The sequence below is a fragment of the Rissa tridactyla genome, chromosome 3 (genome assembly GCF_028500815.1).
Source record: "Rissa tridactyla isolate bRisTri1 chromosome 3, bRisTri1.patW.cur.20221130, whole genome shotgun sequence".
Taxonomy (NCBI): Eukaryota; Metazoa; Chordata; class Aves; order Charadriiformes; family Laridae; genus Rissa; species Rissa tridactyla.
The window spans coordinates 17,239,401-17,262,699 of NC_071468.1; the positions used below are offsets into that span (position 1 = coordinate 17,239,401).

Genomic DNA, 23,299 nt, shown 5'->3' on the forward strand with positions numbered 1-23,299 from the left:
GCAAAAAGTAGCACCCTGCTGCCGCAGCTCGGGGAACCACCCACCCAGCGCGGCTCACCGCCCTCCCTTCCCCTCTCCTCTGCGCCCGCGGAGCGAAAATGCCGGTTTGATCAGGGGAATTAAAATAAAAAATGGCGAAAAATGAAAAAAAACGGAAAGGCCCCAGCGAGGATCGAACTCGCGACCCCTGGTTTACAAGACCAGTGCTCTAACCACTGAGCTATGGAGCCACCTATCAGTTCTAGTCTTGCAGATGGCTCCTGTCGGCCTCCCCGGGCCGCCTGCCCGCGCCGCCAGCCGCCTCCGCGGGGACCGCCGCCGCCCGCGGGGTTCAGCAGCACCCTTCCCGCTGTGTGAGCGTGACGGGGCGGGCATGGCGGCGGGCGGCCCCCGCCGCGCGCTGCGCGACGGCGGCGGGTTGGCCTGCCGCCCGCTAGGCCTCGGGCGGCGCCTCAGGCTTCGGACCGCGCCTCAGGCCTCAGCGGTGAAAATAACCCAGCTCCCGGCACCAGCAGCCGCCCCTCCTGCGTCCTGCCTTCCGCCCCGGCGATTGCCCGCCTCGGTGCGAGCAGCAGCGAAGCTGTAGAAGCCCCACCCGCGTTTCCTCACGCCCCGGCTGCACAGGGCCGTGTAGGCCGGGGGCGGCAAGGCCCCACCAGGCCTCCAGCCCGTCGGGGCTGCGTGGGGGTGCTTCGGCTGCGACGCCCCCGGCTCAGAGCCAGGCCCCTGGAATATCCCCCGCACCCGTTTCCTCTAAGGGAAGAGCCCCCCGTGGCAGAGGTGTGTGTGAAGCCAAATCCCAGCCCTAACCCCGGCATAGCACACTCCCCCACGCAGCATGGTAGCCAAGGGGGCCTTCCTCCTTTATCGATGAGTGGACGCACCTGCTGCAAATTTAGAGTAAAACTGCCATTGCAGCGAGAAGTATTTCAGTGGCAAATTGAGCGTTGTGAGAGGACCGTTTACAGAGACTGCTACTGTGTTTTCCGGCCTATCTAGCAGTGTGAGGGAGGGAGGAGTTGCTCCCTGTGGTGGGAGCTACTTCAAGAGTTTTGGGAGGTAAGGTTGTACAACATAGGGTTTTGTGCAAATAAAAAAAAAGAGTTTAAATGGAGAGATTATAATCAACTTGGTGGTGTAAATCTTCTCAGGTTTTGTGAAATAACTGTTACAGAAAAATGGGTTTAGTTATCTTGTAAATAAACCATAAGTCTAGGCTGATTAAGATACGAACCCAATGGTAAGATAGGTGTTGTGTAGCCTTAGTTTCTCTCTTCATTTCTTCAGAGCAAGGAAGTTCAAAACCATTGAAGATTTTTCCCCTTTTCTTTGCAAAAAGAGCTAGTCTGTCACATGCAGCCCTCCTCCCCGAAAGTTTAGGTGAAGGTGAAAAGATAGACTGTAGAGGGGAAACTGAGAGACACTGCTCTGGAGTAATAAATCTAAGTAGTTCTGTAGCACACTGGAGCCATATTCTAGAAAAGCAGATGTGATTTGCTGTGTGCAAGCCTCAAACTGTGTGTGACTGAAAGTAAAGCTCCTTGATATGAGAATAGACAGAAAAAGCTGTATTAGGGAGTTAAAGACCTTTCATCTATCCCACACTCCACAGATCATGATCTAGATCAACTACTTTTTTTTTAATTTTATTTTTTTATTTCACCTTCTCTTTATACGGATATGATCTCCAAGGACAGACTAGACCAATTCTGGTGAACTCTGTCTTGTTGTTTATGTAAGACACTAAAATGACTTTAAAATATATGCTTTTGACCTCTAACGTGGCAGCTGATAAATTCGTGAAGTTTCACATTTCTTTGATGGTTGCTTTTTTTCCCCCTTCCCTTTGAAGATAGTGAGATTTTAGAGTTGGTAAAGTTCTTCCAAAGAGGACTAAAATGTCTGTGGTGAGTGTTCTGATAATGCGTTGGGGAAGCGAAATACAAGCATAGCTTGTTGTATAGCCTTAATGTAGGTAGGAGCAGAACTGTTTATGCTTTTCCTGCTATAAGGCAAGCCTACCTTCAGTCTAACCGAGCTGAGCAGCAGGGTGAGATGTATTGTGAGAATATAACAGTGTTGAAATCAAGTTTTCTGTTATAGTATGGCTACCTGTCACTATTGTTTTTTTAACTTAGGTGCAAAGTCTGTAACTGCTGTGGTTGCCCTGCTTCTAGATTCCTTTTGCTGTCTGCTTAGAGCTCACTGCAAGGTGGGCGACACTTCGAATGCTGTGGAGCAGACAAAAGTCTTGGTCAGACACCCTGGGTGGGATTCAAGATGTGTGAGGGAGGTACCATGCTATCAGTAAGCCCTCTAGCTTCTCTTTGTAATGGAAATACGGAAATGAGACACTTCTAGGATGCGAGTCGTCTCACCTGAAGGTAAACCTCTATGATAAATCATCTGAATCGTGGTCTAGAAGTGCTTGTTTCTCAGTTGACTGTGAAGGGAGCCGATGCTGAAGATGTCAGCAGTTAAGTGAGACACATCTTGTTGGCTGTGACGGGTTTGTACCAGCCAGGTTGGGCTAGTGAGCAGATACTGTGCGGAAACCTGGCTGGGGAGGGACACAGCAGCTGCTTTATTTAACAGGCACAGCAGTACTACGTAGCTCCTGTCTGCAAGCTGCTAACACTCTTAACCAGCCCATCCTCTCAGTCACGTTTGCATAGGAATAAGCTTTAGTTTAATTTAATACCCTTTTGCTTTAGATGTTTAAACTATAATAACTGTAGCTGGAAAATTCCCATCAGAGGACCAAGAGAATTTCTAGGGAGATGGCAAGACAAATTATATGTCTGAAGAAGACTCTATGAACATTTCTGCAACTAAATGCACAGATTTTGAAAATTAAGCATTTAGGCAATAAAATGCCTATTTAGTTTTCTGTTTATTGCTGTTGAAAGCCACTAGATGGAACCTAAGTACTGTGTGAAAGGATGAGGAAAATTGTCTAAGAGACTTCAAATGCTGAAAAGAGAATTTTTGCCACACAGGTTTTCCAAAAAAAATCTGTAGGACAATTTACCTTTAAAGATGTGCCAGACATGTAAGGATCCACGTTTATAAATGCTCCATAACATCTCTGCTGTTTTGCAGTAAGGTTAAACTTGGGTTGTGTGTCCCCCTTGCTAAATTAGGGCCTTCCCAAGCATGCATTCTTTTCATCTGGTGCAGTGAATTAATGCTGATAAAAGTGGAGGGCTAATAGCAGCTGTTTAGTAAAGGCCCTATGAAAGCAAGCCCTTTGCAAACTGCCCTGCCTTGCTGCTGTAACACATTTGGCTTTTTCTTTCATATAGACGAGTTTTGTAAGACAGACACTTCTAAGGTAAGGAGGAATGCTGAAGGTTATTGGGAGCAGCATGCAGAAAAGTTTCCTGTCCTGGGGAAAGCTGTTAAGAAGGAGCAGGACTTGAAAGATATATCCTATACCTTCTCTACACCAAAGCCAGGCATCAAGCTAGAAAATAGAGTGGCTAGTATAAGAACAGATGTAGACCTGCAGTCAGTTTGGACCAAGGCTGTTATTAAAGATTGACTTAGTTTATTAAAAATTGACTTATTTTTTTCTGATTAGCTGATTCTGACCGTTTTTACCAGCCCCACTGAACAAATACGTGTTTAACTGTGTGTAAAGCTGGTGTCAGTCCACAGATGTCAACTGTGTCGCTGTGAATTTACATCCATCTTGTTGTTAAGAGCAGTGAGCTAATCTCATGCATATTCCATATGATTTTATTGCCATGTCTTGCATTCAAATGGTAATGGGAGGAGTGAACCAAAGGAATGACACTGGGGCTTAGAACTAGATGATCTTTAAGGTCCCTTCTAACCCGAACCATTCTATGACTCTTCAGGACAGCTGGATCATGAATTATCCCTAGAAATTATCTTATGCTACTTTAGAAAAAGTATTCTCTTTTTCTAAACTCCTTTGCCTGGCTTGCCATCACTTCCCTGCTGAATTCAGTTTTGCTGGTGTTTTGCAGGATTCAGTTCTTTCTTGCCGGCTACCAGCTTTGGGCTGCAGGGATATGAAATAAATAGCAGTGACTGTTTTCTCTGCAGATGTGGTGTGTCTCCTAACAGGTTCTCGTGCCTTGCCTACCTTTGTCCTCTTCACATCTGTTCTTCTGTGTCCCAGGTGCAGCCTCGTGCACCTGGGATTATCTCAGCATAAGTACAGATCAGCAAAACTGGTATGCTTGCCTTTCCTTGTCAATTGCTGTGAGGAAGAATTTGCAGCACAGCTTTTTTTTTTTTTTTTTTTTTTTTTTTTTTTTTTTTACGAAATAGGATGTTCTGGGGGGTTTATTTCTTTAATAGGTTTAGTACTGTTGGTTTTATTTCTTAAAGAAACTGTAGAAATGTAAAAGTGTCTGAGTTTACTGTATTCATTTTAATTGTCAAGGGATGATGGATTACTTTGACTAGTACAAATGCAAGGTTTTTTTGAGTAAAATGTTATTAAAATTAGGGGAACACTTCCTGCTGAGTTTGGGTGGCTTTTTGGAGCTCATCCTTGGGGTATTTTAGGCATTGGAGGATCTCAACATGTGGTTGAAGCCTGCCTTCTCCTCGGCATATGAAGCTTTAAGTCCTGTTTGATTGAGATATGCCTGAAGAAATGTCCTGTTCTGCAGTTTTGACACAATCAATCCTTTTAAAAAACATGGCTGTTCAAATTACACAGGAGTGATCTGCTTGCCCTTGAAACACTGGATAGAAAACATGAGCTAGAACTAGATAAAAATCAGCACAATTAACCTCCTATGATTTTTCCACTAACAGTTACTTTGTGTAACAGAGGCTGGATAAGGCGCTGTGAAGGCTGTTTCCAGGTTTGAGCTTGTGCACTGCTTGCACCCGTACTCCATCCTAGCATGGGATACTGGTGTGCACATTTCTCCTTCTCTGATACTGTGCTTTCCGTAGTAAAGAAGTTCAGACGTGCAACAGATACGGTGACCTTTGAAAATTAGTTTGGTAGTCTCAATACTTTTCTTTTGGACAAACATCCATTATCACATGCAAAAAAAAGAATCTTGCCTTTTTAACAGCATTTTGTGCAGCTCTGAAGAGGAGTCAGGGACTGACATGTCTATGAAAATTCAGTTCTTTTTTTTCTTTTTTTTTTTCTTCACAAAGGGGACATAGCACACCAGGAAAACGTAAAGACAATGTTCCACGCATCTCAATTTGCTTGTAGGCCAGCTCGTGTAATGGGTGTTGTGATACTCATCGGTCATATTTGAGCATCAGTACTTTTCTGTGGAGGAGCCATTGCTATTCTCAAGTCATACTCCAGAGTAACGGTTCTGTCTCTGCCCCATTATGCTCTCCTGTTGTGGAACACGATACGCTTACTTTTTTTTTTTTTTCTAAAGCTAGCATGCATCTTAGGAAGGGATGGTGTCTTCAAATGCTTTATGATTTTCTTCCTGAAACAAGAAAGGAGTAATCTAATTTTGTTTGCTTCAGAGTTACTTCTCTGTTCCAGATCAAATTTGAAGCTATTTGTTATAATAAAGTGGTTCTGATTGTGATAATAAAGTAGCTGGTGGTCCCTAGCATCTTTGAAAAAACACGATGTTATCTGCTGCCAGCTAACCTGTCTGCAAGTGAAAGATGTTTCCGTGGCAGTTACATAGTTTGAGAAAGAGCTGGAATATTTCTTTTTTCCTTCTTTAAAAAGAAGTTGTGTCTATTTATGTTACTATCAAAATGTGACTACCAAAAAGGTTTCCTCCTTGTCAAAAACACTTATGAGGCCTGCATCTTAGCTGAAGGGCATAATGTTCTTCAAAGTGTGGAAGAGGACTTGACCATGCCTGGCCTTTGCCTTGAAGACAGAGACACTCTTGGAGCCCAGCAGGGGAGGGACAGAGATCACCCAGCACTTCACCTCTCTGGGAGAGCATGAAGGCTTCCCCTCCTGGAGCCACCAGAGGGATCGGCTGTCTTCCAGCGGGTGGGTGAAGAAAGCGCTGTAACACATCGTCTCGCTGTGCTCTGAGCAGTGGAGCTGCATGCACTGTGCTCTGGCTGGGTGTGCTTTTCACCCCCTGAACCTTGTTGAACCTACCCCGAGCTCCCAGCAGACGATGCGTGGCTGCGCGGTGTCCCGCAGCCCCGCTCTGCGTGTCAGCTAGGCCAGCTGCCCAAAAGATAACGGCATGTTGAAAGCTGTGTGCTGCCGTTGCCCAGTTTCTTGTCCTTGCGTGTCCTCTGCAGAAGTCCACAAGGTAGGAAGTAGCTGGCCCATAGCTGTGCGTGTGGTGGCCGGTCTGTCACTAAATGTGTTTGCTCGTGTCTATGTATGTATATACAGATGTGTGTATGTTTGTGCAGCCAAGCAGAGTGTAGAGCAGCTGCGTTCTCCCTCTCTGGAGACGCTAACCTGAAGGCCTCTGCTCAATTGTTGGTTTCCAAAAAGTGCTGGAATGTAGGACCATCTTCGAGGCCATTAATCCTCTCAAATTTGTCTGAAACCAGTTAGCAGATTTGAAAGTTACTTGGGAGTGGGGGTGGCAAGCAGTGGGGTTAGGTGAACCCTTTTCCGAGGAAAACCAAGCTAAAAATGTACCAATCACATTTTCCAAGAAAGCTTTTAAAATTCTTTGGAAAACAGACAATTCAGGAATGAGTGCGAGGCAGAGGAATCAGGAGATCCAGAGTCCCCATCCTTACTCCGATACGGACTCTGCCACTTAGCCCTGTGCCTGGTTTCATAGCTCTCCAGCACTTCCCTCGCAGCCTCCCAAAGGGATGTAGATGCCTATGTTTGTAGCATGCTCTATAAATGCAAAGTCTTGTTATTATCAGCGTAAAAATAGACTTGGAAGATTTCAAGTGAGCTGTAATGGAATAAAAATGTAGCAACGGGATGGCCCAAAACTCCCTGCCTCTGAGAAAAAAAAAAAAAATGAACAGGTTCATTTTTCTGTTGCTGTTTTCAGACACGGGGAACAAAACTTCTTAATACGCATCAGAATCGTTGTTTTAAATAAACTTTTTTGTGATGGTTTCTTCCAAGGAGCTGTAAAGTTATAGGTACTAAGTTCCCTTTGCAACTCGGTGGGAGGCAGGGAAATGGGAATGTGTCCCAGCGTGGTCAGCTGTAGGTGTGAGGCTGTTGTCTCAGCCGTGGCCTGTTTGCAAGGGTTTGAATATTTGGCTCAACTGAGGCTGCAGCTACCTGAGCGAGACACAAACGTGTGGGTCTGTTCTGGGTTTCAGTTACTGGGAAAGGCAAAATAAAAGGCGTGTCACAACTATTGGGCACCTTCCTCAAGTGCTCACGTTCCCTTTCCTGAGAACCACATCTCTGCTAATGAAGGAATAAATTGTTCTTTGTTCTGGAGCTCTCTTAAGGTAGATGGAGGAAAGATGTGTGTGTAATATATAATACATAAACTATGAAAAGCCAACTGTTGCTGAAGTGCTGGACATGATAACTGGAGCTAGGTGATGGTTTTGGTTTTTTGGGTCTTTCTGTTTTTTTTTTTTTTTTTTTTTTTTTTCTCGGAGGAATACTAAATGAACTGAAAATGTGTTTGTTTTTTTTTTTCCCCAGCTCTGTTTCTGATTTTGCCATATGTTTGCTGCTAGAGACAATGGTTTGTGTGTTAGGGTCACAAAAATGGCAGTGCGCTTTTCTTCTGCGCAGTTAGTTCAGACCATCCAGCGTGCATTTCCCTGGCGAGAGTCAATCTCTGAGCTCCAGGAGTTCAGAGACCTGTCCTCACCACCCTGCCATGGGCAGCCCGGGACAGTTCTGCTGAAGCAGAAACACGCTCTGGAGAAGTGACTGAGACCAGGTGTTTCAGCCCGTAGGTAGGGTTGGTGGCCCCTGGACAACAAATGGAAATTGGAATTTACTGATTTCCTTGTCTGTTTTTAGGATTAAGCTGGATGGACTTGCATGGTCCTGTCTATATACAGGCCTATCAGTTGTTCTGTGGATGAAGTATGTTGCTCAGCAGCTCTGCTTTTCTCTCACAGGAGAATATATTCATCTTCCCAGTTATTGGGCTGGGAAAACATATGCCACAGAACAAACTGAAATGAAAAAAACATTGAATGGAAGGTTTCTGTGTACTTTCCCACTTGTGAATTTTCACATTATATTGAAGCTCTCCTCTGCAGTCCAGTTCCTGTTGCTGGTTGAGCTTTTGAAGGTAGATTGTGCAGGCGGCTACACTTCTGTGTACTCTGGTTTTGTTACCTTCAGCTGCCAAACTGCTGAGGGTTGTATGTATGCTCTGACCATAGTCAGAGTTATGATAGTTATGAATATCTACAGTTTGAGGTGAACAAAAATAGCAACTAGTGCTAGGTGTGCTGCAGCCTCACTGGGTAAAATCTAACAACGGCTTTGTTTTGGGAAAGTAAACCAGCTGAGTATCCTTTCCTCAGATCTGGTTTCTATTAGAAATGAGCCAGAAAAGAATCTGAGAAGTGACAGCTCATCAATGTTGGGAAGCTGTGATTCTGCTTCTGCCCTATGCTAGTAATTGGTAGAAACCCCTCCTCTCAAAGCTGCTGCCGTAAAGCTTTCCTGAACCACATTTTGGAAAGGTTCGAAGACCAGCTTTTGAGTGATCAGCTCCTCTTCTGACACTGTTTCCATAAGCCTGCCCACTTGGCATGGAAAATCTCACCTCCTTCTGTTTTTAGGCAGTTGCTGCTCTTTCAGAGTATGCTTTCGCTGACAAAGTATTGTCAGGTTTTCAAAGTGGTGAGTCATTGGCTGTTTCCAAGTCCCTCTTTTGCTTCTGAAGGACCAAACTGTCTACAGACCCTTGAACCTCCCTTTTGAGGAAGCTTGGACCCACCATTCAGCTTTGTGATTGGGTTTGTGTCTCCTTTGCCGTTTTTCCTGCTTTCCATTGGGTTAGAAATCCTGAGAGTACAGCCTTCCTCAGGGTACTGTCTGTTTTCTTTGGCTTTCCCAAATGTAACGTATCATGCAGAGCTGAAAATGAACGGGAAGAGAATGAATGAAAATGTTTTGAATCTTGAAGATTTGGATTAAACTTTGTGTAAAGCTTTTGGTTTAAGGCTTGTCTCTTTTATATTGCAGTGCATGTATATATACCATTGAGGTCCTGGCTAGCTGATGAAAGCTAACACAGGTGATACTACATCCTTCAGCCACTGGCATCCAATCTGCACTAATGGCTTTGACAAATCCCCTCAAGCAGAATTGTCAAGCTGACTCCGTGGTCAAATGTGCCCAAAAGCTTTAAAAGTACCACTGAGAATGTCAGACAGGACTGATGAGGTTAGATTGCATCTGCATGAGGGGATAAATGGTTCTTGAGTGTAATTCACAAATCAGAACATTAGATTATTGTAATCAAACTCCAAGTGAGCCTCTCTGTAGGGCATAAATATCAGCAGCTGCTCTTCATACATGACAGATCTCTTTCAAAGCTTATACATGCCTATTAATTCTTCTCCTGACCAAAACATATTTGAAGGGTGCCTTAACCTGCTATAGGGTGGAGAGGATATCTTAAGCACCTTAATTCACTTAGGTAACTGATGTATTAATGCTTTTAGTGTGTTGGGAAATGCTCATCCCAATTTACTTTGCTTTTATGTGAGTAAATTAGAAGTGACTCCTTTGTAACCTCCAACCAGGACTGGTTGAAGGGCGGTGGATTTATCAAGCCCATGGTTTCTGCGAGGTGGACTGGAACTGATCCAACTCCTGTGGAAAGACTGGGTCAATATTTCTGTGTAGTCAGAAGTAGGAAGTGATCAGGGTGAGGGTGCAGAGGCGTTTCTGCAAAATAAATGATAATCAAATTAGTCTACAAGTTATATTGGTAAATACAGGACTTACATGTCCTGGGATTGAAAGGAGGTGGTGAGGAGTTTGTGTATATGAATCTGAGCCTGTTTATATCTCAGATCAGCAAAATACTTAAGTGGTGTCACTTTCAATGATATTCAGAAGTGTGCTGAAATGTCTGGCTTGTACCAGTCCATGGTCCTTTTCTGTGCCTTTTAGTATGTCTTCATTTGAGAGGTGTAATGTCTTGCTGCTTTTCAGGAAGGCTCATTTGTTCTTGTACTGGTTGTTTTTCTTTTTTAAAATTTCCACAGTCATTCCCATTGAGAATGAGGAGAGGAACAGGGAGTCATTCCATTCACTGAAACGCAGCCTGTGAAATGGAGTTGGGTCATCTGCTGTGACCCAGAGCATGACACCTAGTGTGTTAAGACTGGGCCAGGCTGGATGGGGCTCTGAGCAACCTGGTCTAGTGGGAGGTGTTCCTGCCTGTGGCAGGGAGCTGGAACTAGATGATCTTTAAGGTCTTACCTTAAAGATCCAACCTAAACCATTCTATGATTCTATAATTCCAAGACCGCATGCCTTATCAGCAGGGCAATTCAAATATAGATTACATGGAATATCTTTTGCCTGGTATTTGTTAGGTCTTACAGTAGCTTTATATTTTCTGGGCTACCAAATGCATCTTGCCTTACAAAGTAGGGAATAATTTAGTAGTTTATCTATGAAATGTTCTTAGTCATCCAGTTAAGACATTACTGGATTGAGGGATTGTGTTGTGGGTTTGTTTATGAGGCATTCTTGTTTTCTTGCTAGCACTTCCTCTGCATGGTGGAAAAGCTCTGTATTGGTGTTCCAGAAAAATCGTGAAAAGAAAGGATGAGATGTCTCTTACCTACGCAGTACCCAGCTCTGGTGACCTTTCCACCAGTACAACCCTAGGCGAAAACTTACTGAAAATTAAACTTAACCTTTTGCTTAATTGGCTGTTCTGGTGGAAGAGATTCTGGCAGTGGGATAAATCTGGCCAGTGGTGGACTGTTGTTTTCCTGTAAAAAAAATATTAACTTTTCACTTAGTTCCACAGTTGAAGGACACTTGCTTCAAGGTTGAAGGTAGTAGTGCCAGTTAATATGGTACAAGAGATTACAGCTGGGAAGTGTCTCTTTCAAGCAGTTCTGGAAAAAAATGGTCATATCTTCAAGTAAATAAAAATTGATCCATTCCTATTTATAAGTACTATAAGTACTATAATAAGTACTATATGAAGGAAACAATAGTAAATAGAGAAATGCCTTTAAAGACTGACTCAGCTATTGTGGTTTTGTAGGACAAGTGAATGAAACTTGTTTGGATTCTTCCTAGAATAAATATGTACACTTTTAAAGCCCTCTGGAGAATAGAAAAAGAATCAGCAGTAATGCAGAAGCACTAGTTTAATCTCCAGTCCACCAGATACTTTTGTGTTTGCCTGGAGTGCACATAGTCAGTCTTAAACCATTCTTATGCCACACATACTGGTTTAACGTTTAGAGTCCTTGAATGTGTCTATGAAATGAGAGTAGAGACCCAAGTTTTTCTTAGTGTACTAAGCTGAGAAAGAAAGGCAAAGAAGCATGGGTTTGCTTGTACCCATCACCTTAGACATGTCCTTGGGCTGAGAGTTCTCTATATGGGGAATTCTTGCTATATATTGTGGGGTGTCTGGAAAACAGATAGTAATAAATACGTCATTTTATATGGAAGATGGATAATTCAGTGCTTAAGAATGTGAACTGGAAAATAAATCAACGCAAAGAGACCTTCTCTTCTTCGGTGTTCGTTTCTCCTTTTTCTTTCCCCAGTGAGTGTTCCTCAGCAGTCCCAGCAAAGGGATGTTTTTACAAATCTCTTGCTGAAAAATCTCAGATTTGCTGGTTTTCCTCATGAGAATTGCAAATTGCGGACTGGAAGGTAGATCGTTGCAACTCATGTTTAAAGCAGCAAGTAACAAGTCAAGGTAATTTCAAGACCAAGTTGTTGTTTCTAGCTGAACCAATGGTCACTTATTCTAAATCACTCCGACGTGCTTAGTGAGAAGTAATAGCACGTTGCTGTCTCCTCTGAACTCCTGAATTTACAGTGATAATTGTACAATATGAATCTAGGTTTAAGCTAATCTCCAGTTACCTCTTCCATTTTCATTTTACGCTTGCTTGCTCTGCAATGACCCCCTTTAGACTGCTAGTTCTATAAATCTTTGTCACAGGGGGTCACTGGGTTTGAGGGAAGGGAGAAAAAACTGTGAACAAAAAGAAGTCTAATATGCTTTCTCCACTAGATGCTGTGCCAGAGGTAGGTGTGCTTGCTCCAGTCTGATTTAGCTAGTGCAGATGCCACTGCTAAATGTGTTAACTAAATACAATCTGTTAGGGGTTTCTTAATAAGTTTGTTTAGAGCAACTATTTGGTTCAGCAACAGCTGATCAATCAAACTTCATCTGAAGAAACTCCAGAGTGACCCTTTCCACTTCACCTGCTGGGGACAGGTTAGAAAATATCAGTAACACCAGCTATTGTCTGTTGCAGTGTGCATTTAGTGTCATCTGTGTGCGTCTGGGGGAAGAAGGGAGGGACTATTTTTTCCACCTCAGTTGGAATACTTCTCCTTTTACAAATGCACCTTTGCCAAGAAGAAAAAAAACAAACTGAAAACTCGCCAGTCTAATAATTTTGGAAATTATGTAGGTGAAAATCCCAAAGCTCTTGGGCCCTGACCACAGCGTTGTTTTGATGAATTGGCAGAGTCTGAAAATCTTTATCTCATCCTTCTAACCTAGGGTTATTCCCTTAAAAATGCCTTCTTCAGGCGCGTTCTCCCAGTTCCCATTTTAGTGTCTCTCATGTGGTGCAATAGAAGGAACCTCAAAGCTCATGTTCTCTTAAGCGTTGCTTGGAAAAGGAGTATCAGTGAGACTGATGATCTTTTCCGTGGATCGGTGTGTTGTGGCCCAGGCTGAGTTGACGCGTAGATGTTGTTCTGGCACATAGTGCCCAAATACAGACTCAGAGGCTGGAACTGTGTTTGCATGAGCGTATGTCCTCCCATCTGTTTTGAATGCCTTACCATGAGTTTTACTCGTGCTGGTGGGCACTGTCTGGTGCAAGGAGTCCCAGATTTGTGGTACCAGTCTTCACCAGTGGAAGGCCACAACGCTTTGTCCTTGAGGAAGCTGCTTCTTTAAGTGTTCCTTACGCTTGGATATAGCTGTCAGACTTTAGATGATCACCTTATCTGACAGTGGCTGCCTTGCAGGTCCCTGTGGGCGTACCCTAGATTCTGGGTGCTCCTGTGACAATCACAGGTGAAGGCACTTTGTACTCTTGGCAGCATCAATTATGCTACATTGTAAATGTGGAATCTCTCACTCAATTAACATGACAGGTTGAGCTTCACAAAGCTCTTCCGGCACATCATGAGTTCAGCTAGTCCCTGTATTAGAGACAGAGCTATGGTACATCCAGTCGATGTGCCTTGTGGAAGATGATCAGTTTACATAAGTTGCACAGCAGGTCAGAGTAGAAGTGGAGGACGTAATTTCTTTCTTCTAGGAGCGAATCAGAGCAACTTGTGTACCGTGTTTACACTGTGAAGCCCAGATTCTGCCTTATACTATGCTGTTCTAAACTATGCTAGATGACAATCTGAGCATATGATTATCTAAGCTGATGATTTTAAATGACAATTTGAGCTGTGTAATTCAGGATCTGGACATTCTTTTGAGGTGCTTATATTTCAAACTAGACTGCTTATGTTTAACATCTTCTCTGTCACTCATAGCTGCTGCTGGATGGAAAAATCGTTTGGCTTGTGGGATGCTATTTAACAAAAATAATTCTTTATGTCTGAATTTATAAGCTGGGATCGGTACCAATAGAGAAAACTGTAGGTGATCCCATCAGCAAAATGTTCAAGTGCTCCCCTCCGGTTTTCATTTTCACCTCAGAAGCAGAGGGAAGAAAGTGAGACCTTTTCAGAGCTCTAATCTGCAATTTTCCAATGAAATTATGAGATTTGAATTACACACTGAGGTTGAAAATGCCCTTGTTGTGCAGGAAAGGACATCATCTGAAACTGTCAGAGTTGGAATATATAAAACTGCACATACACTAATTTTTCCAAAGTTGCTATCAAAAAGAAAATAAGGGAGAAGTTTTTGTCAGCCAAAATGTCACACCTTGCAGATTTAGAGCAGGATGAAGTGATTTGCTGACCTCCATACTACTCACAGGGGCCAAATAAGCCTTTTCCCTGTATAATCCCACCTGCCTTTCTCTGACACTCCAGCCAGGATTTAGGCAGCTGATAATGTATAATGTCACTAATCTGATGGGTCACATACCATACGAAGCTCAGCATTTTACAGGTTGCTATCTGTCTTTGGAAGAAAGACCATGGGACAATGCATGAAGACTTGATTTGCCTTTTACTATTTATCTTCATGATCCAACTGACTTTCATCAGTAGTTCTGCTGAATAATAGCAGTAAGAAAACATTAGGGAAGTGTACCAGGGGACCCTATCTCAGAATTACCAGTTATGTTACCTAATAGATACGTCCTTCTGGTAATACAGGCTGTTTATCAAGCACCTGTAGACAAGAATTTCTTTGAAGCAGCTGCCTAGGGAAGGTGTTTTTTATGAGTTTTGGGGAGAGAGGTAGTATAGCAGGTTGAGAGTGGACTTGGAGATGTGCGTAGGGGTTTTTTGGCAGACATTACGTGCAGCATGAGGTTTTTGGGTGGTGAGAATGTGGAGCACAGGGAACTGGTGAGCAATGTGTGAGACAGGTCATGTGAGAAGATTACAAGTATGTACTGGAGAAATTGAAGAATTTATCTCAAGCCCTGCCAAGCTTTGTGCAACTGCCTATGTAACACTAAAGAAAGTTCTGGTATCTATTGAACTCATTTGCAAATAATCTGCATGAAAACTCTATAAATTTAACACTGCTTCACAGCTCTAAAGAATGGAATCATTTGCTTATGTATAAGATCATAGCAGGTCACTTCTCATGCCCTTAAACCTGCCAGCCTAGTACAACACCGATTCAAGGAGAAGCATGGGAATGTCTACTGGTGGGAACAGTGACGCTTTGAGCGTGGCTCCTGCAGTTCTTGTGTCTGTTCCTGCATCTGCCAGCTTGAGCAAAGAGTTATGGTGAATTTGTGGTGTAGGAACTGGAAGAGAGCTCATGCTATATCCAGTCTTTGAATGAGACAGCTTGTAACTCATTTTGAGCAGGTGAGGTTTCCAACTGGTGACCGCTTCATGTGGGCTTATGTGCAGCGTAATACAAGGAGGCATGCAGTCTCGCCGTAACTGCTCCTGTTAAATCCCTCTGCGCTTCCCTTGCATTCAGCAGCAAGCCTAACACCCCAAACACTGAAAGTTGTGTTGTATCCTCTCAGCATTCTGAGAGATATATAAAATGTGGTATTTAAGGCAGTAATGCATGTGATTTTTTTTATTTTTTTTTTTAGTTTTTATCTGCCACAAACCCCTGGTTTTAAAGGCTGCAAGGTATTCTTCACTAGCATTTTCAGGCTTGGTGATCCTATTTTGTTAAAGATACACTTCCTGAACTGAGTTCAGACCTTCTGGGACATGAGGTGGATGGGATCTTCCACCCAGAAATACCTTCCACATCCTGTTTGCTCTTCAGTTGTACGCTAGCATCAGATTCCCCCCCTCTGTTCTTAACAGGCACAATTTCCATTCATTATACATAATAAAATATGTAGTAGGAGGTTTTCACTTGCTTTTAGTTATGCTGTCAAATGTAGTGCGCAGCCATTTGACCAGGAATAGCTACCTCAGGAATCTCGCACAATGGAAGAGGATATTCTGTGTATGCATAGTTACGTCACAAAGAGATGTATGAAAACAAACACCCAGGAGTTTGGTGGTGTAAGGCCTGTTTGGTGGTGTAAGGCCTGTTTGGTGGTGAAGGCTCTACAGCCTTCATTTGTCCATCTGAGCACGTGCAACAAATGTAATTCTCAACACAGCTCTCAACTATGCAGTCTCATGGTTTTTTTCCCCCTCTGGTTGTTGAGCAGTACTTGTGTGGCTGCACAGCAGCCTCTTCCATGAGCTGCAGGGTCAAAAGGAAACGTGTGCTGTAAAGCTCAGCTTAGAGAGGAGGCCGTGGGGCTTAGCAGAAGCATGGCATGCACCATTTTGGCAGGAAGAGTCAGACCCGTGGGCTGCGAGGTCAGTGCGAGGGGTAGGGAAAGTCACATGTATATTTTAAAGGCAGATGAATTTAATTTGGGATGACAATGCCACAGTCACCTCCAGCCTCACGTTACCACCTCTGCTTCTCCCATCCTGCTACCAGTGCTGGCACAAGCATTCATAAACCAATACAGCTCTACGCTGCTCCCAGTTGCTGGTGTGAATGGGAAGGAGTGACAGGAGTGGGGAAGATGGAGAGTTGTTTTTTGTCAGCAGCTGGTGGTTATGTTGGCTTAAAGTAGTCATGGAACAGCTCATGACTCTAGGCACTCACAGGTTTTAGTTGTAGCCATTGAATTATAATCTGCTTTTTCCAGATCTGTCATAGATAGATATCGTTAAACTGAATATCCTGGATTTTCACTGCTTGTTTTGGAAACACACGTGGGATGGTTGCTACCAGGTACTCATGTTCTTGGTACCGAGGTACTCTTCTTGGTGTGACCATCAACAAAGGGTAGTTAGGACCATGTATTGGTGTGGTTCTGTTCACAGTCACTCTCCCTTCAGCTCTGCTGTTTCAAAATGAGCTTGTCCCCTGCAGCGGGAGTCCTCTGTCTCTCCTGGTGTCAAAGGCAAACTGTTTTCCTGAGCTTGAGAAATTGTTAGGGGTTTGTGAGCTGCTTCCTTAGGCTGATGGTGGTGCAGATGGAAAGCAAAGAAAGGAAGAAGAGAGTGAGTGAAGAGGCAGGCAGACCCTGTTTGTGCTGTTCTCCCACCCCCTGGATGGACACAAGCTATGTAGCAATGTGCCTCAGTCTTCCTATCAGCACAGTAGGTATAATTGCAAGTCTTTGAGGAGCACAGAGGGAATTAATGTTTCCATTGCTTGAATGAAAAGCACTATGCACATGAAATGTTTGCTATTGAGAAACTGATCTTATTTCTTCATGTTTGTCAACAGTTTATGTTCCTTTGCTATCTTGCCCATTACAGGGGCGAGAAGGCATTAACAAGGGGTTCTGTTTGCTTCTCATAATGGCTGATTCCCTTGCTTTTGGCTCAGATATCATTAAGCCTGTTCAGAAGGAGACTGTGTGGATTTGTTTCTGAAAGCTTTACAGAAATCTGCGGGCAAATTGTCTGAGCCCAGGGCATTTCCAGATTGCATATCCTTAATTGTAGTAAACACTTCAGAGCCATCTGACGGATTGTCTCACAGTTCAACCATCTGGTCTGGAAATTTAGGCAAGCTTTACTTTATGGAGAAACTCTGAGTCAGTCACACTGGAGTGTCTTTAGATGGCCCCTGGGCTGCTCTTTTATGGAGAAAGGTTAGTATAGTGTCACTGCTGATAGAATGCTGATTGAGAGAAACATAAGGTTTTAGGGGCTCATTAGGTTTGACTAATTAGACTAAAAATACAGCTTTCTTGTCTTTCTTGTCTTTGCAAAAAGACTAGTTACCCCCTCAGTCCAAACCATAAAAATTGTCATTGTTGTTTTAGTGGCTTTGTATTTGTTATTCTAAATCTACAAAGCCCACTCTGCTTTCCAAAAAAATTAATGTCTTTTAAGGCAGTTAATACTTGTTTACTTGATTACCACAGGACTTAGAAGCTTTGATGCACCTCCTCTTGCAACACCTACGTGAGGTAGGGAGTATGGTTACCCTCATAGTAGCAATGGGAGGATGTACAGAGAAATAAGGTCATGTAGAAGGTGACTTTCACTGAGGACTATACCAGCTGCATGAAAGCCACTTCAGTGACCGTTTCATGCCTGCTGGTTCCTGTGTGCTCACTCTCTTTCCCTGAGGCAGAGGGACTCTGGAAGTAACTTGCTAAGAGATTCCCAGGGGGAGATTGGGTGCCATGAAGCCTCTCTTGTTCCCAGGCCGAGTGTGCACACGTGGTGTGTGGTGGGCTTGGGAAAAGGCCCTCTTTCAATGGGGGACCTCACTAATGCCCTCTCCTCATGTGGTCAGTGAGCTCTGTGCTGGCCATCTCGGGCAGTTTGAGGTTGCTGGCCTTCCATATAAGAATCCTCAGCAATAGGTAGGTTTTCATTCTCTTTTGTAGCTATCTGTATTCCGTTCTGGCAAGGGGAGCCAGGGTGGCTGATACTGACAGGGAAGAGAGGCAATTAGGGAAATGCTTTCAATTGCATACTGCAGCCACTGCAGACTCAGTTTTCAAGATGATTTTGGCCAATAAACCAGGCGTTTCTATTTAAAATTATTTGGAGGTGAGGGATCTATTTGTATGCTTGAATCTGTCAGGCCCAAGAATACACAATATTTCCCAGAAATGGTGTGGATCACAGAAGGCTCTACAGGCCTGAATCTCCAGAGAATCACTCTTAAATTTACAGGAGAAGCCTAACTTTGATTTAGTTTGAAATAAAATCCTGAACTGTCCATGTCCTTGAACCTGAATTGTATCTGGAGACTTATCTGAAGGCCACCCCATTCCTCCCAATTCTAAGATACAAAGTAAGTGAGTCCAAATAAGAAATTAACTCTGCTAAGCTAGAGCTTGTGCCCCACTGTCAGACATACACAGTGGCAGGAAGGAATGCTTTTCTCCCCTCCGGGTTTGCCAAAGTCATTCACTGTCAGGGCTGAGTGTCCAGGAGACTGTCTTGCAGCTTGTGTGGGAAACGGGAGACTTTCTAGCGCCCTGCTTTGGCTTCTCTATGTTTACCATGTTGTGGGACAAATGTTGAATTACTTTTTCTTCCCCTTTGCTCCCCTCTCTTTCTCCTGCTCTTACCCCTTTCCCAACTCTTCCCACTGAGAGCATGTATTATTAGGGAAAAGCAGTTTCATTTACACAACCAATCTAATCTATCAGACATGGGCAATCCTGCTGTCAGTGCACTGGGCTTGAGTAAGGTTCGTTACTTGTAAGGCATAGTGGAGTTCTTTGCTTGTTACCCATTTAACCCTCTTCATCTGATTAGGAAAAGTCCCAAAGTGATTGCTCTGACTGTCTGGGATGATTCCTAGATCAAAACTCAAATTTTGATGAGTTCTGTATGCTGAGGGGCTGACTGCTCCTGGTTTCCTGGGGGTAATTCAAAAGCAATGCTGCGGAAGTGAAATTACATTATTCAGTGCTACAGCATGATCAGAAACTGAGCTATTTCCCTCTTCCTCATCCTTATTTAGGTGATGCAGCAGGAAGCAATGTTAGCTTTGGTGGTTTTGGTGTCGGGGTTAAAAGAGACTTTCTTGAGTGAAGAGACTTTGTTCTGCCCAGCTTCATTCCTGGCTCTCTTACAATCTGCTGTTGTTTTCTGCTGTGCTTCAGAAGGTGCAGTTTCAAGAAGAGAGTACAACAGTGGCTTGAGGCCATCTCTGCTTCTATTCCTCAGCTTCTCAGCTGCTCAGGGGCCAGTTTAAATTAGAGCAGCCCCCGTGGGTGCTCTTGCAGACGCTTTACCCAGCTGCTTCTGTTTCTGGAGCACGGAATGCCTCAATCACATCCCTGACATTGCCCCTGTGCCAAGGACAGAGATGGTGGCACTGTACAAATCTATGCAGGCCCTGTGCTGCTCTGTAGCTGCTGCTGTATTGCTGGAGCATTCCAGCTTGCCATTTGGCAAGGCCGAAATGGGTCTCAGTTCTGTAAAATGCTTATATTCTCTCTTTGGGGTGTTGCAAGGGCTGGAGTCTATGAACTTTGGTGTTACAGAACCAAAATTTTAATTTACTGGGGGCAAGTTTTGCTGTCTGTCCGGTGGTGGCAAGAAGGAGGATGGAGGTATTCCAGCTACACTTGAATTTCCTGTGAGTTTGTCGAGCTCAGCATATAATTAAGGCCTTGCTTTGTGTCCCAGTGCAGCAATACCAGTGGTGGGAAGCTGCAGAGAAGAAGCAATGGATACGTTGATGAGCTGCTCACCCACTCCTCAGGTAGATGAGCTGTAGAGAAAACAGGTTCTTCAAAGGTTTTCAGGGAAGTCAGCCAAAGATTGTTTTTATGTGGACCAATTCCTTCAAAAAAATTTAGCATTTTGGTTGGTTAAGAAAAGACTTTGGCTGTTAATAATTTTCTGGGGGTATATTGACAGAAAATATGGCATTGCTTCTTTTTTTTTTTTTTAGTGTCTGGGTTGCAAAGCAAAGAAAAAGAGGCCGTTTTTCATTAAAGAACTGCACATGAAGCATTCTACCCAAGTCTTAAGATTGCTTCATTACTTGGGTGAATTATTTATAACTGGGCTTTCCTTCAGTCAAGCCCGTATAGTTTTGCGCAATAAAAGGAATTTTCCGTTACAGAGGCATGTAACAGGGTTCTGCACTTAATATTCAAGCAGTGTGGTGTGGGTTTCTGAGAAAAGCATCCTGTCTGAACATGAAGTATCAGCACTAACCTGGTTAAGAATACATTGAACCCTTCTTATTATATAGGTCTAGTTGTCTGCTGCGTGTCACGGACATAAGGGAGTGAAAATTAATCTGTTGCAATCCCATACCTGAGGGGTGTCATGTAAAGGCACCTCAAGGTTGCTCTAGGTCTCATGATGGATTAACAAGAGCAGCCTACAAGATGAGCTGATGCTCCAGACAACTTTTTGTTTTAATAGCCTCATTGCTTCAGTGAGGTGCACATTGGCCATAGCCAAACAGTGTTTTCCCCTCCCCAATGAAGATTAAGATAGCTGTGTCTCACTTTGCCCTATATAATTAGCACAGACCTTCCCCAGCAGGCTGAGGACTGAGGTCTCTCCTGTGGCCCACAAGAATATCGTTCATGCCCCTTCTCCACAGTGAAGCTGCTTTTCCAAGGTGTCAACACTATAGCAAAGGTTATGCACTGCTTGAAACAGTTTTCCAGCAGCCACTGTGCTACTCTGATAGCCTCTCCATTTTCTTTTTATAACTTTCTTTGTATAAATACAATAAACAGGTAGATATATTGCTGGACTGGAAGGATAAAAAATTCTCATTTTCCACTTAGATCCACAAACAATTTTATTTCTAGTCTTTTCCTATGTTTTTGTTCCAAGTACTGAATTTTGTAGGTTTTTTCCTTAATCTCATGAGGAGATTGCTGTAATGCTTATAATGCATTGTCTCAACTGGAAGAGGGAGGAAATGGCTTGCTGACCTAAATATCAAGGGTCTAATTGCTTTCTCCCACAGAAATGGGCATGCAAGGGACTGAGATGGGACTCGCTTAGAAATATTTTTTTTCTGCATTCTTTGTCCAGAATAGCAGGAGTATGTCCCTTCTAGCCGAAATGGGGAATTTCCCTCCAAAACTCTCATGCAGATCCCACAGGACTCTCAGATGGCCTGTGCTCATCCACAGGATGACGTGAGTTTTGGACCCGTTGCTGGATTCTTTGCTGTTCTGTTCAGGTCCTGCTGGAGCCAGTGGCTGTCCCTTACTTAGGTCAGATAACGATTAGGGATGAACCAGACCAGTCTTTTCTATTGCTGTCTGCAGATGTGTGTTTTCTGTGAACTCATGGAAGTTCAAGGAAGGCCATTCTAGTTTTCTGAAGCATAACTCCCTGAAAGTCAGTCACACAATTTACTTTTTGGAATGAGTGGTGAGTCTTTCAAGACAAGATTTGCTATGGACTTTACGAATTCCATGCATATTTTATAAAGCCAAGATCTGATGTGTCCTGTCTCCCTCTGCCTTTTGCTCCTCCCTGATGCAATGCAGAAGTTGAAGAGTATGCTGTTTATCTGGCTGAATTTTAGTGCTCTTCTATGCTCAGAATCAATTCCTGTATTGGTCAATGTTAGAGAAGTGAGAAAGAATAGTCACAGACACATCTTTTCGTCCTGACAGCCTATTCTGTGGAGTAGGCATCCCTGAGAGATTTACTTGAGGAGCAGTGTTGGTACTGATAGCTGTAAGTATAGCCAGTTAGAGGAAACCAGCTCCCTCTTTCTCCATTGCAGCAGAACCAATGAGCAGAAACCCCTGTCCCAGGGGCAGGTTGTCATCACGCTGAGCTCTAGGGCCGTATGTCTGTGTTCCAACTGCAAACTGGGTTTAAACAGGCACCTTGTCAACTACATCTATCTGAAAAAAAAACTGAGAAGCCTGATGCAGACCGATGCTGATAGTGCTTTAACTGTCAGGTTTTGTACCTGCTTTGAGTACTAAATATTTTATTTTGCTTAGTAAGCCTGGAGAATTTATCAGAAAAGTAAGGGTTGAGACAGACATAACTCATCTCATTGTGGAGGGGCCCAAATAATTTATAAACCAAAAATTGAAAATCTTGATAAACAGGCTTTGAAAACAGCTCAGTCTTGCCAATTCCTCTGGTGCTAGAAGAATGAGCTTCCTTCTCGTCATCTAGGTAACAAAATCTTTGGGGCCAATTTTCAGCCAGTATGAGTCAGCAGCGCTTTTATGCTGACTCGTATCAGTTTGTTTATATTTTCCTACAGCTTGTGTATGTGTAGCACCATGAACACTGCTGGCTCCTTACAAATAAGCCATCTTTCAGTTTGACAACAGATACATCAGAAGGCAGGTCCTAGATATAAAGTCTTGCGTTCTGCAGCAGTCATTCTTGTCTCTTGCCAGAGGACAATCTTGCCTCTTGTCCGATAGACACCATTCTGGTGGATGTAAAGGCTCTTAGTGAACAGAGATGAGTGTCTGCTGCATGTCATGAGATACGTGGTTGCTTTAGCCTCCTGACTCTTTGTTCATGACTCTTTTACCCTTGTCTAGAGTAGGCAGGGGTCTAGTGAGAGATGTATCTTTGAAAAGTGAGAGTTCTTCCTCTTTTGTGTTGTAGCGTGTGTCCTCCCAGTGTCTTAAAATGGATGGTAATAGGCTACTGATGTGATCTTGTTTAAAAACTATTCATCTGTTATGCAAATGAGATGTGAAAATAATGTGCTTGGGGTTTTTTTTGTTTGGTTGGGTTTTTTTTAATCCTTAAAACACAGAGCATACGGTTGTCTTAATGCTAATAGGGAGAGGGAAGTGGTATGAGATGTTCTTGCTGAATGTGTTTTTATCATCCGTGCATATAGTTAGCTTGCTTTCTGAGGTACTTGCTCATTAAGGGAACCTATTAAGCTATAGCAGAAGAAAAGAGATGTTAAGATGAGCTATTCTAGACAGCAATCAGCAATGGAGAGATTTTTCAGCTCTAGACCTCAGTGCAGTGGTAATTTAGGAGAATACAGGATTTGACAGCCTTGTTTGCAACAGCTGCATTCTTCCTCCTTTCTTATTATATGGAGAAAAGTGAATCCCTGGGAAAATAGTAATGGATGAA

At 43.4% G+C, this 23,299-nt stretch overlaps 1 long non-coding RNA gene and 1 other non-coding gene across 2 annotated transcripts in view; one reads left to right on the top strand and one right to left on the bottom strand.

Annotated features, from left to right (window-relative positions):
* Positions 1-157: 157 nt before the first annotated feature.
* On the bottom strand, positions 158-230 carry TRNAT-UGU (transfer RNA threonine (anticodon UGU)). Its single transcript has one exon. It is a non-coding gene; the product is annotated as a tRNA-Thr (tRNA).
* Positions 231-456: 226 nt separating this feature from the next.
* Positions 457-23,299, top strand: part of LOC128907328 (uncharacterized) — a 141,205-nt gene continuing 118,362 nt past the window's right edge. The window contains exon 1 of the long non-coding RNA XR_008465563.1: positions 457-1,059. This is a non-coding gene — a long non-coding RNA (uncharacterized LOC128907328). The remainder of the gene's footprint in view (positions 1,060-23,299) is intronic.